Source organism: Oncorhynchus clarkii, chromosome 7 (assembly GCF_045791955.1).
Source record: "Oncorhynchus clarkii lewisi isolate Uvic-CL-2024 chromosome 7, UVic_Ocla_1.0, whole genome shotgun sequence".
Taxonomy (NCBI): Eukaryota; Metazoa; Chordata; class Actinopteri; order Salmoniformes; family Salmonidae; genus Oncorhynchus; species Oncorhynchus clarkii.
In genome coordinates, this window is record NC_092153.1 from 22,286,167 (window position 1) to 22,295,309 (window position 9,143).

Consider the following 9,143-nt stretch of genomic DNA (forward strand, 5'->3'; position numbering starts at 1 on the left):
TGACATTCAGAGCACTACGCAGAAATCACATCGCGTCAACAATCGGATTCCCCTGGTCCGCACCAGTTCTAAGTCAGCTGCTACCCACCGGCCGAGGTGACCCACCGGAGAGGTGACCCACGCAAACGGGTCCGGTGAGTGCCGTAGCTGGGGAGATCCGCGAGAAGGGCCCAGCGAACCCCCGCATGAAGGACACCACTTCAAACGCAGCCCCTTGCAAGACCACGCATGAGAGACCGCAAGATGGTCCGCACAACGAACTTACAACGGTGGCGAGAGGAGGGCAACGGAGCGAATGCTTCCCCAGCCCAGCTTCGGACCCCAGCCTGACTGACCCAGCCCTTAGAGACAATCCTTATACCGAAGTTACGGATCTGACTTGCCAACTTTCCTTACATACCTTAAGGTGATATAACATGCCAAAGGCTGTTCACCTTTGAGACCTGCCGCGGATATGGGTACGGCCCGGCGTGAGATTTACACCCTCTCCCCCAGATTTTCAGGGGCCAGCGAGAGCTCACCGGACCCCGCTGGAACCCGCAACGCTTTCCAGGGCTTGGGCCCCTCTCTTGTGGTGAACTCGTTCCAGGGCGCACTGCCCTTCACAAAGAAAAGAGCTCTTCGCGGGGCTCCCACCAGATTCTCCGGGATCAGTCGCGTTACCGCACTGGATGCCTCATGGCTCCCATCTCCGCCAGTCCATGGATATTCTGAAAGTAGTTTGAGGTCAGTAGGTCACATGACCAAGAAGCTATTGAAATTTGAAAGTTTACAAAATTAATGTAAAAACGTGTGAGATGAAAATGGACAAACTAAAGGGTGTGCAATATAGAAGGGCAGTCAGTGGACATTCTGTACCTTGTTTGAAGTCAGTAGGTCACATGACCAAGGAGCTATTGAAATTAGAAACATTGAAAATTCATTTAAATTGCATGAGATGAAAATGTACAAACTAAAGGGTGTGCAATGTGTAGGCCCACTGAGTGTGCATTCTGAACCTTATTTGAAGTCATTAGGTCACATGACCAAGGTGCTATTGACATTCCAAAATTAAAATGAATAATTAAAAATAGTGCAAGATGTAAAAAAAAAAAAATTTTAAAGGGTGTGCAATGTGTGTCTATAACATTGGGTTAGCTAGAACCAGTTTTGAACGTTTTAGGAGTAACGGTTAAAGAGCTATTGAAATTTGAACATTTTGATTTGTCACTATGTTGACGGTCCCCAACTGCTGTTGGTTTACGTAAGGAAAACTACAGGAAAACTACAGCCGAATATCAGTCGGATATCCAACCTGAATCTGTCTTTACCTCGGTACCTGTTACAACACATCAAAATGATGTCACTACACATCAAAAGGTGGGATCCTATGACGGTGCCACGTTCAAAGTCACTGAGCTCTTCACTATAGTAAGGCCATTCTACGGCCACTGTTTGTCTATGGAGATTGCATGTATGTGTGCTAGATTTTATACACCAATGGGTGTGGCTGAAATATCCGAAACCACTAATTTTAAGTGGTATCCACATACTTTGGTGATTTAGTGTATTTATCTTATTTCAGTCAATGGGAGATAGCTATATCTGTTCCAGGCAGCAGATTGTGTTTTCACAAGAGGCTGTGTTTACGTCGAAGATAGAAGCAGGCAATTGGCTGCCTTCATCACGAAGGGTATGTACAGGAGTTGTGATTGGTTCCAAGTTTAACAGTTCGGGAAATTTGCCTGTGCAGACTGTTGAAATAAATACAAATGTAATGCGAAAATGTGCAAGAATCGAAGGTGCCAACACACCTTATAGTCATCATAAGCATGTTTTACCATCATATACAAAACTTCCAATCTTCCCTCCACGGGGATCGATCACGTTTTTCAGCTTTCGGACCACCACCTTATTTCCCATCTCAACACAAAAGGTCCTTCCCCGTTTCCAAACAGATTGCAAGTGCTTTGAACTAGTTAATTTCCTCTTTTTTTAAATATATATATTATTATTATTATTATTATTTTTAAATATTTTTATTTATTACCAATGTAGAAAAGTCTGTATACATACAATAAGTACATGATACCATATGCTAGGGGGTACAAAAAATTGCAGATTATACAAAGACCTTAAAAGAAAGACACAAATTGATTGTTTTAACAGCTTTCTTATTAGAAGAATGTAGAATGGTGTTAATGTATTGCTCGCAGTCCTTACAAAAAACACAGAAGAGTGTTTTTTTATTAGTGAATTTACATTTATGAATATGAACCTTTTCCATTAGCACAATTAGATTGATGAGGTAAAATAGTTTTTCTTTATCTTTATTATGGTTAAGGAAACCCATAACAAACAAAAGTCATCAAGAATATTAACAGTTATAAAACTGTGAATATCTTTCCATAATTGTTTTACATGTAGACAATGCCAAAATAAATGCGAAACTGTTTCTGGATACTCAACACAAAAAGTACAGTCAATGTTAAGATGTATTTTTTGAGTTTCTTCAGGTAATGATTCGCAGGGTAATACTTATGGATCATTCTGAAAGAGACCTCTTTGACCTTGTTAACAAGCAAGTATTTGTTTGGTAATAACCATACTTTTTCCCAACAGATATTAGTGACCAATGTATTCCAGTAACTTGTGACATAAGGAATGGATACAATATCCCTCTGAAATAAAGCACGTATAGATCTGTTGTTCTGAGGGAGCAAGGAGAAACACATTATCTCTATTGGAGAGTCAACTGGATTAAGTGAGGGTAGGGCAAGAAAGTGAGGTCTGGCTACACCAATTTCCTTCTCCTTTCTAATGAGCTGGTATAGAGACTGTCATCAACACCGTTATAAATGATAGATCGCCTTACCTTTTACTTTGACTATGGACAACAAATCACGAACGAAAGACTTGAATAAAGTATGGTTTGCTGTTGCAGATCGCTGCAAAGTATTCACAACATCAAACAGCATAACCAAATATATAGATTTTTAAAACTAATCTTATGCTTCTATCTGTTGCGTAAATCTGATGATGACGCCCACATGCGGAAGAATGTCTTATCCAATAGGAGTTTCGGATTTTATCAGGGTCACTCAGAACCGTTTTCGATAGCCAATCAAGACGCACAGTTTGCTTCCAGACATATCCGGACTGGGCTGTTCCAACAGGTAGTCAACCTCCCATGATATCCTTCGCCGTCCATTTGAAGTATTTTCGTGGATAAGACAATGGTTCAATTAAGTTTTCATTAACTGTAATTAATGATAGGATACGTGTTTGTATTTGTTGTCGCGTCGCAAATCTACCCCAAACATGAGCAAAGCAAATACTGTATTATCTGCTGCCGTTCAGAAGCAGAAGGGTGAACACCCATCAGAACAGCCAAGTGTTTACCTCGTGTTTTCAGGGAAAGTGAAAGTAGCTAGAGCCTCTGCTAAAAATGATTTATAAATCATAGTTATAATATATGTATATATAAACTGAGTGGCTACTTTGACACTGACGAACTGAGATCAATAAAAACGATCTGGTCTGAATTCAAAGAATAGCCCAACCCAATGAAGCGAGAACACATATTGTACAATATTAGGAGGAAATATATATACTGAACAAAATATAAATGCAACCTTTTCAAAGATTTTACTGAGTTACAGTTCATAGAACGAAATCTGTCAATTTAAATAAATAAATCAGTCCCTAATCTATGGATTTCACATGATTGGGCAGGGGCGCAGCCATGGGTAGGACAGGGAGCCGTCCACCTACTAGGGTGCCAGGCCCAGCCAATCAGAATGAGTTTTTCCACACAAAAGGGATTTATTAATGACAGAAACCCCTCCTCAGACAATTCGGCAGGTGAAGAAGCCGGATGTGGAGGTCCTGGGCTGGCATGGTTACACATGGTCTGCGGTTGTGAGGCCAGTTGGATGTACTGCCAAATTCTCTAAAACGACATTGGAGGTGGCTTGTGATAGAGACATTAACATCCAATTCTCTGGCAACAGCTTTTCCTTTAGTCAGCATGCCAATTGCACAATCCCTCAAAACTTGAGAAATCTATGGCATTGTGTTGGGTGACAAAACTGCACATTTTAGAGTGGCCTTTTATTGTCCCCAACACAGGGTGCATCTGTGTAATGAGCATGCTGTTTAATCAGCTTCTTGATGTGCCACACCTGTCAGGTGGATGGATTATATTGGCAAAGGAGAAATGCTCTCTAACAGGGATGTATACATATTTGTGCACAAAATTTGAGAGAAATACGTTTTTTGGAAAATGTATGGACAGTTTCTGGGATTTTTATTTCAGCTCATGAAAAATGTGACGTTCTGTTTATATTTTTGTTCAATGTATATTATAGGTTAGAGTAGGCTACTAAATAAACTTTCAAGTGGCACACTGACTCACCCAATGATGAAGATACTGTAAGTAGGCCTATACTTTGAAAAACAGTGCTGCTGTTCAGTCAAAATTGGGATTTGTTTGAGAATAATAATGTATATTGGTTCTACAGACAAATAATTGTATATTTTTAGCAGTTTGCGTTTGATTTCCTAACTAAGTTTTTTCCTTAATTGTATTTAGAAATTTGTAAAAGGCAATCTGACAGCGGCAACAAACCATATAAATATAATCCATAGATGACAGTTCCCATTCAAGTCAGGACTGGCAGCCATTGCTAGCGTACCCATGAGTTTAACAGTCAAATTGCCATGGTAAGAGGTTCCAAAACCCTTCTTTATGTCAATGCAACAAGCAGTTCTATATTAGGCTAGCATGCTTCCCGAATTGCAACTGTAGGAATACCTGTAACTGCCAAAATAAAGGAAACACTTAAGTAAATGAGGGATAGAAAGTATTTGTTTTGGTGTGGGGTGTATCTTCCTGTCATGGTTTAGGTCCACTTGTAGAATATATGCCAAGGCGCATTGAAGCGGTTCTGGTAGCTCGTGGTGGCCAAACACCCTATTAAGATAGGGTGCAACTCCTATTACTAGTCTGTTCAACCTCTCTTTCGTATCATCTGAGATTCCTAAAGATTGGAAAGCGGCCGCGGTCATCCCCCTCTTCAAAGGGGGAGACACTCTAGACCCAAACTGTTACAGACCTATATCCATCCTGCCCTACCTTTCTAAAGTCTTCGAAAGCCAAGTGAACAAACAGATCACCTACCATTTTGAATCCCACCGTACCTTCTCTGCTATGCAATCTGGTTTCCGAGCTGGTCACGGGTTCACCAAGGTCCTAAACAATATCATAACCGCCACCGATAAATCGATACATCGATAAGTCTATGGGGGTTCCACAGGGTTCAATTGTCGGGCCGACTCTTCTCTGTATATATCAATGATGTCGCTCTTGCTGCGGGTGATTATTTGATCCACCTCTACGCAGACAACACCATTCTGTATAGATCTGGGCCGTTTTTGGACACTGTTAACAAACCTCAAAATGAGCTTCGACGCCATACAACGCTCCTTCCGTGGCCTCCAAAATCAAATCAAATCAAATTTATTGATATAGCCCTTCGTACATCAGCTGATATCTCAAAGTGCTGTACAGAAACCCAGCCTAAAACCCCAAACAGCAAGCAATGCAGGTGTAGAAGCACGGTGGCTAGGAAAAACTCCCTAGAAAGGCCAAAACCTAGGAAGAAACCTAGAGAGGAACCAGGCTATGTGGGGTGGCCAGTCCTCTTCTGGCTGTGCCGGGTGGAGATTATAACAGAACATGGCCAAGATGTTCAAATGTTCATAAATGACCAGCATGGTCGAATAATAATAAGGCAGAACAGTTGAAACTGGAGCAGCAGCACGGTCAGGTGGACTGGGGACAGCAAGGAGTCCAACTGCTCTTAAATGCTAGTAAAAACGAAATACATGCTTTTCAACCGATCGCTGCCCGCACCCGCCCGCCTGACTAGCATCACTACTCTGGACGGTTCTGACTCAGAATATGTGGACAACTATAAATACCTAGGTGTCTGGCTAGACTGTAAACTCTCCTTCCAGACTCACATTAAGCATCTTCAATCCAAAGTTAAATCTAGAATCAGCTTCCTATTTCGCAAGAAAGCCTTCTTCACTCATGCTGCCAAACATACTCTCGTAAAACTGACTATCCTACCGATCCTTGACTTCTGCGATGTCATTTACAAAATAGCCTCCAACACTCGACTCAGCAAATTGGATGCAGTCTATCACAGTGCCATCCATTTTGTCACCAAAGCCCCATACACTACCCACCAGTGCGACCTGTATGCTCTCGTTGGATGGTCCTCGCTACATATTCGTCACCAATCCTTCTGGCTCCAGGTCATCTATAAGTCTTTGCTAGGTAAATCTCCGCCTTATCTCAGCGCACTGGTCACCATAGCAACACCCACCTGTAGCACTCGCTCCAGCAGGTATATTTCACTGGTCATCCCCAAAGCCAACACCTTCTTTCGAGGCCTTTCCTTTTACTTCTCTGCTGCCAATGACTAGAACGAATTGCAAAAATCACTGAAGCTGGAGACTTATATCTCCCTCTCTAACTTTAAGCATCTGTCAGAGCAGCTTACCGATCGCTGCAGCTGTACACAGCCCATCTGTAAATAGTCTATCCAACCAACTACCTACCTCATCCCCATATTTGTTTTTGTTTTCCTGCTCTTTTGCACACCAGTATTTCTACTTCCTCAGATGCACATCCCATCTGCAAATATATCACTCCAGTGTAAATTGCTAAATTGTAATTACTTCGCCACTATTGGCCTATTTATTGCCTTACCTCCTTACTTCATTTGCACACAATGTATACAGATGTTTCTATTGTGTTATTGACTGTATGATTGTTTATCCTATGTGTAACTCGGTGTTGTTTTTGTCGCACTGGTTTGCTTTGTCTTGGCCAGGTCGCAGTTGTAAATGAGAACTACCTGGTTAAATAAAGGTGAAATAAAATAAAATTGCTATCTGGTGTATTTTGAACATTGAGAGCGAGCTCCTGTGTTTTTTTCTTATTTTGCGCCTCTCGTGCCCCCTACGGACTTGGGCCCAGGGGCTACTCTGTAAAACCCTGCATTAATCCGGCCCTGTATATGGGGTAGCTACTTTATGCACTTTCAATTCCCTTTAAATATTTACATTTTAACAAGGAGAAGTCAAATTAAATGAATAAAAATAACAAATTTCATCCGAATATTGATGAAGCAATAAGCGCATAGACGATGTCATCCCCACAGTGACTATACTAACATAGCCTATCCAAACCAAAAACCATGGATTACAGGCTACCGCCTACAAGGAACAGAACACAGACATGGACGCATACAATAAAGTAAGAGCTCCGACAAGACATCAAACATGCAAAAGGACAAGGAGGAAGGTTGAATCCTGTTATACTGGTTCCGACGTTCGTGTCATGTGGCAGGGCTTGCAGACGATAATGGAATACAAAGGGAAACCCAGTTGTAAATTGCCGAGCAATGCAGAACTCCCAAACGAGCTAAATGCCTTTTTCCGAGGAATATAAGACTGTGCCTTGTGTGAAAGCCCCTGTTTTTCCAGATGACTGTGATCTTTCCATGGCCGATGTGAGCAAAACGTTTAAACAGGTTAACAATCACAAGGCAGCCGGACCAGACAGAATACCAGGGTGCTTTGTCAAAGCATGCACAAATCCGGTGGCAAGTATTTTCACTGACATTTTCGAACTCTCCTTGTCCCAGTCTGCATAGCTGCAGGAAGTAGTTTGGGGGTTGGGGTGCTGCGATTGTTTTCGCCAACCAGGGGGGCAGAATAATAAATTAATACAAATATATATATATATATATATATATATATATATATAGTTTCCACGCCCAAGGTTGGCTGCCGTTTAATGGGCTCTTAACCAGCCATGCAATTTTGTTTGTTTCATTTTTTAAATTTTGTATATAATGTTGCTACTACCCTCTCGTATGACCGAAAAGAGCTTCTGGAAATCAGAACAGCGATTCCTCATCTTGAACTGGACAAATAATTTCTCTTTAATAAGTTGGACGAGAGGGATTTACTGCATACAACTGAACAGGCCCTCATCCCGTCATTCGCAGGAGAAAGAGATGGAAAAGGTATTGCAGAAGGAGCCAATGTATTATTACAACAATTATTGGCCAACGTACAATCGCAGGATAATAAATTAGACAAACTAAAAGCATGCATATTCTACCAACAGGACATTTAAAAACTGTAATATCTTATGTTTCACCAAGTCATGGCTGAACGACGACAAGAATAAGATACAGCTGGCGGGTTTTACACTGTATCGGCAGGATAGAACAGCAGCCTCTGGTAAAACAAGGGGTGATGGTCTATGTATATCTGTAAACAACAGCTGGTGCACAATATCTAAGGAAGTCTCAAGGTTTTGCTCGCCTGAGGTAGAGTATCTCACGATAAGCTGTTGACCACACAATCTACCTAGAGTTTTCATCTGTATTTTTCGTAGCTGTCTACATACCACCACAGACCGATGCTGGTACTAAGACCGCAGTCAACGTCATAAGCAAACAGGAAAACGCTCATCCAGAGGCAGCGCTCCTAGAGGCTGGGGACTTTAATGCAGGGAAACTTAAATCCGTTTCATTTCAGCATTTCTAGACCACCTTTACTCCACACACAGAGACGCGTACAAAGCTCTCCCTCGCCCTTCATTTGGCAAATCTGACCATAATTCTATCCTCCTGATTCCTGCTTACAAGCAATAAATGTAAGCAGGAAGTACCAGTGACTCGGTCAATAAAAAAAGTGGTCAGATGAAGCAGATGCTAAGCTACAGGACTGTTTTCCTAGCGCAGACTGGAATATGTTATGGGATTCCTATGGCATTGAGGAGTACACCACATGTACACCACACACCGTGCTTCTACACCTGCATTGCTTGCTGTTTGGGGTTTTAGGCTGGGTTTCTGTACAGCACTTTGAGATATCAGCTGATGTACGAAGGGCTATATAAATAAATTTGATTTTGATTTGACCACATCAGTCACTGGCTTCATCAATAAGTGCATCTGACGTCGTACCCACAGTGACTGTACGTAATGTACATACCCCAACCAGAAGCCATGGGTTACAGGCAACATCCGCACTGAGCTAAAGGGTAGAGCTGCCGCTTTCAAGGAGTGGGACTC

The 9,143-nt window shown here is 41.9% G+C and overlaps 1 protein-coding gene across 2 annotated transcripts in view; it reads right to left on the bottom strand.

The window, feature by feature from the left end:
• Window positions 1-3,046, bottom strand: part of LOC139413069 (signal transducer and activator of transcription 1-alpha/beta-like) — a 26,840-nt gene extending 23,794 nt beyond the window's left edge. The window contains exon 1 of one of the 2 annotated variants that reach the window (XM_071160100.1): window positions 2,855-3,046. The gene's annotated coding sequence lies outside the window, so the exon portion shown is untranslated. The remainder of the gene's footprint in view (window positions 1-2,854) is intronic. The other variant, XM_071160099.1, reaches the window with a different exon arrangement.
• Between the last annotated feature and the right edge of the window lie 6,097 nt (window positions 3,047-9,143).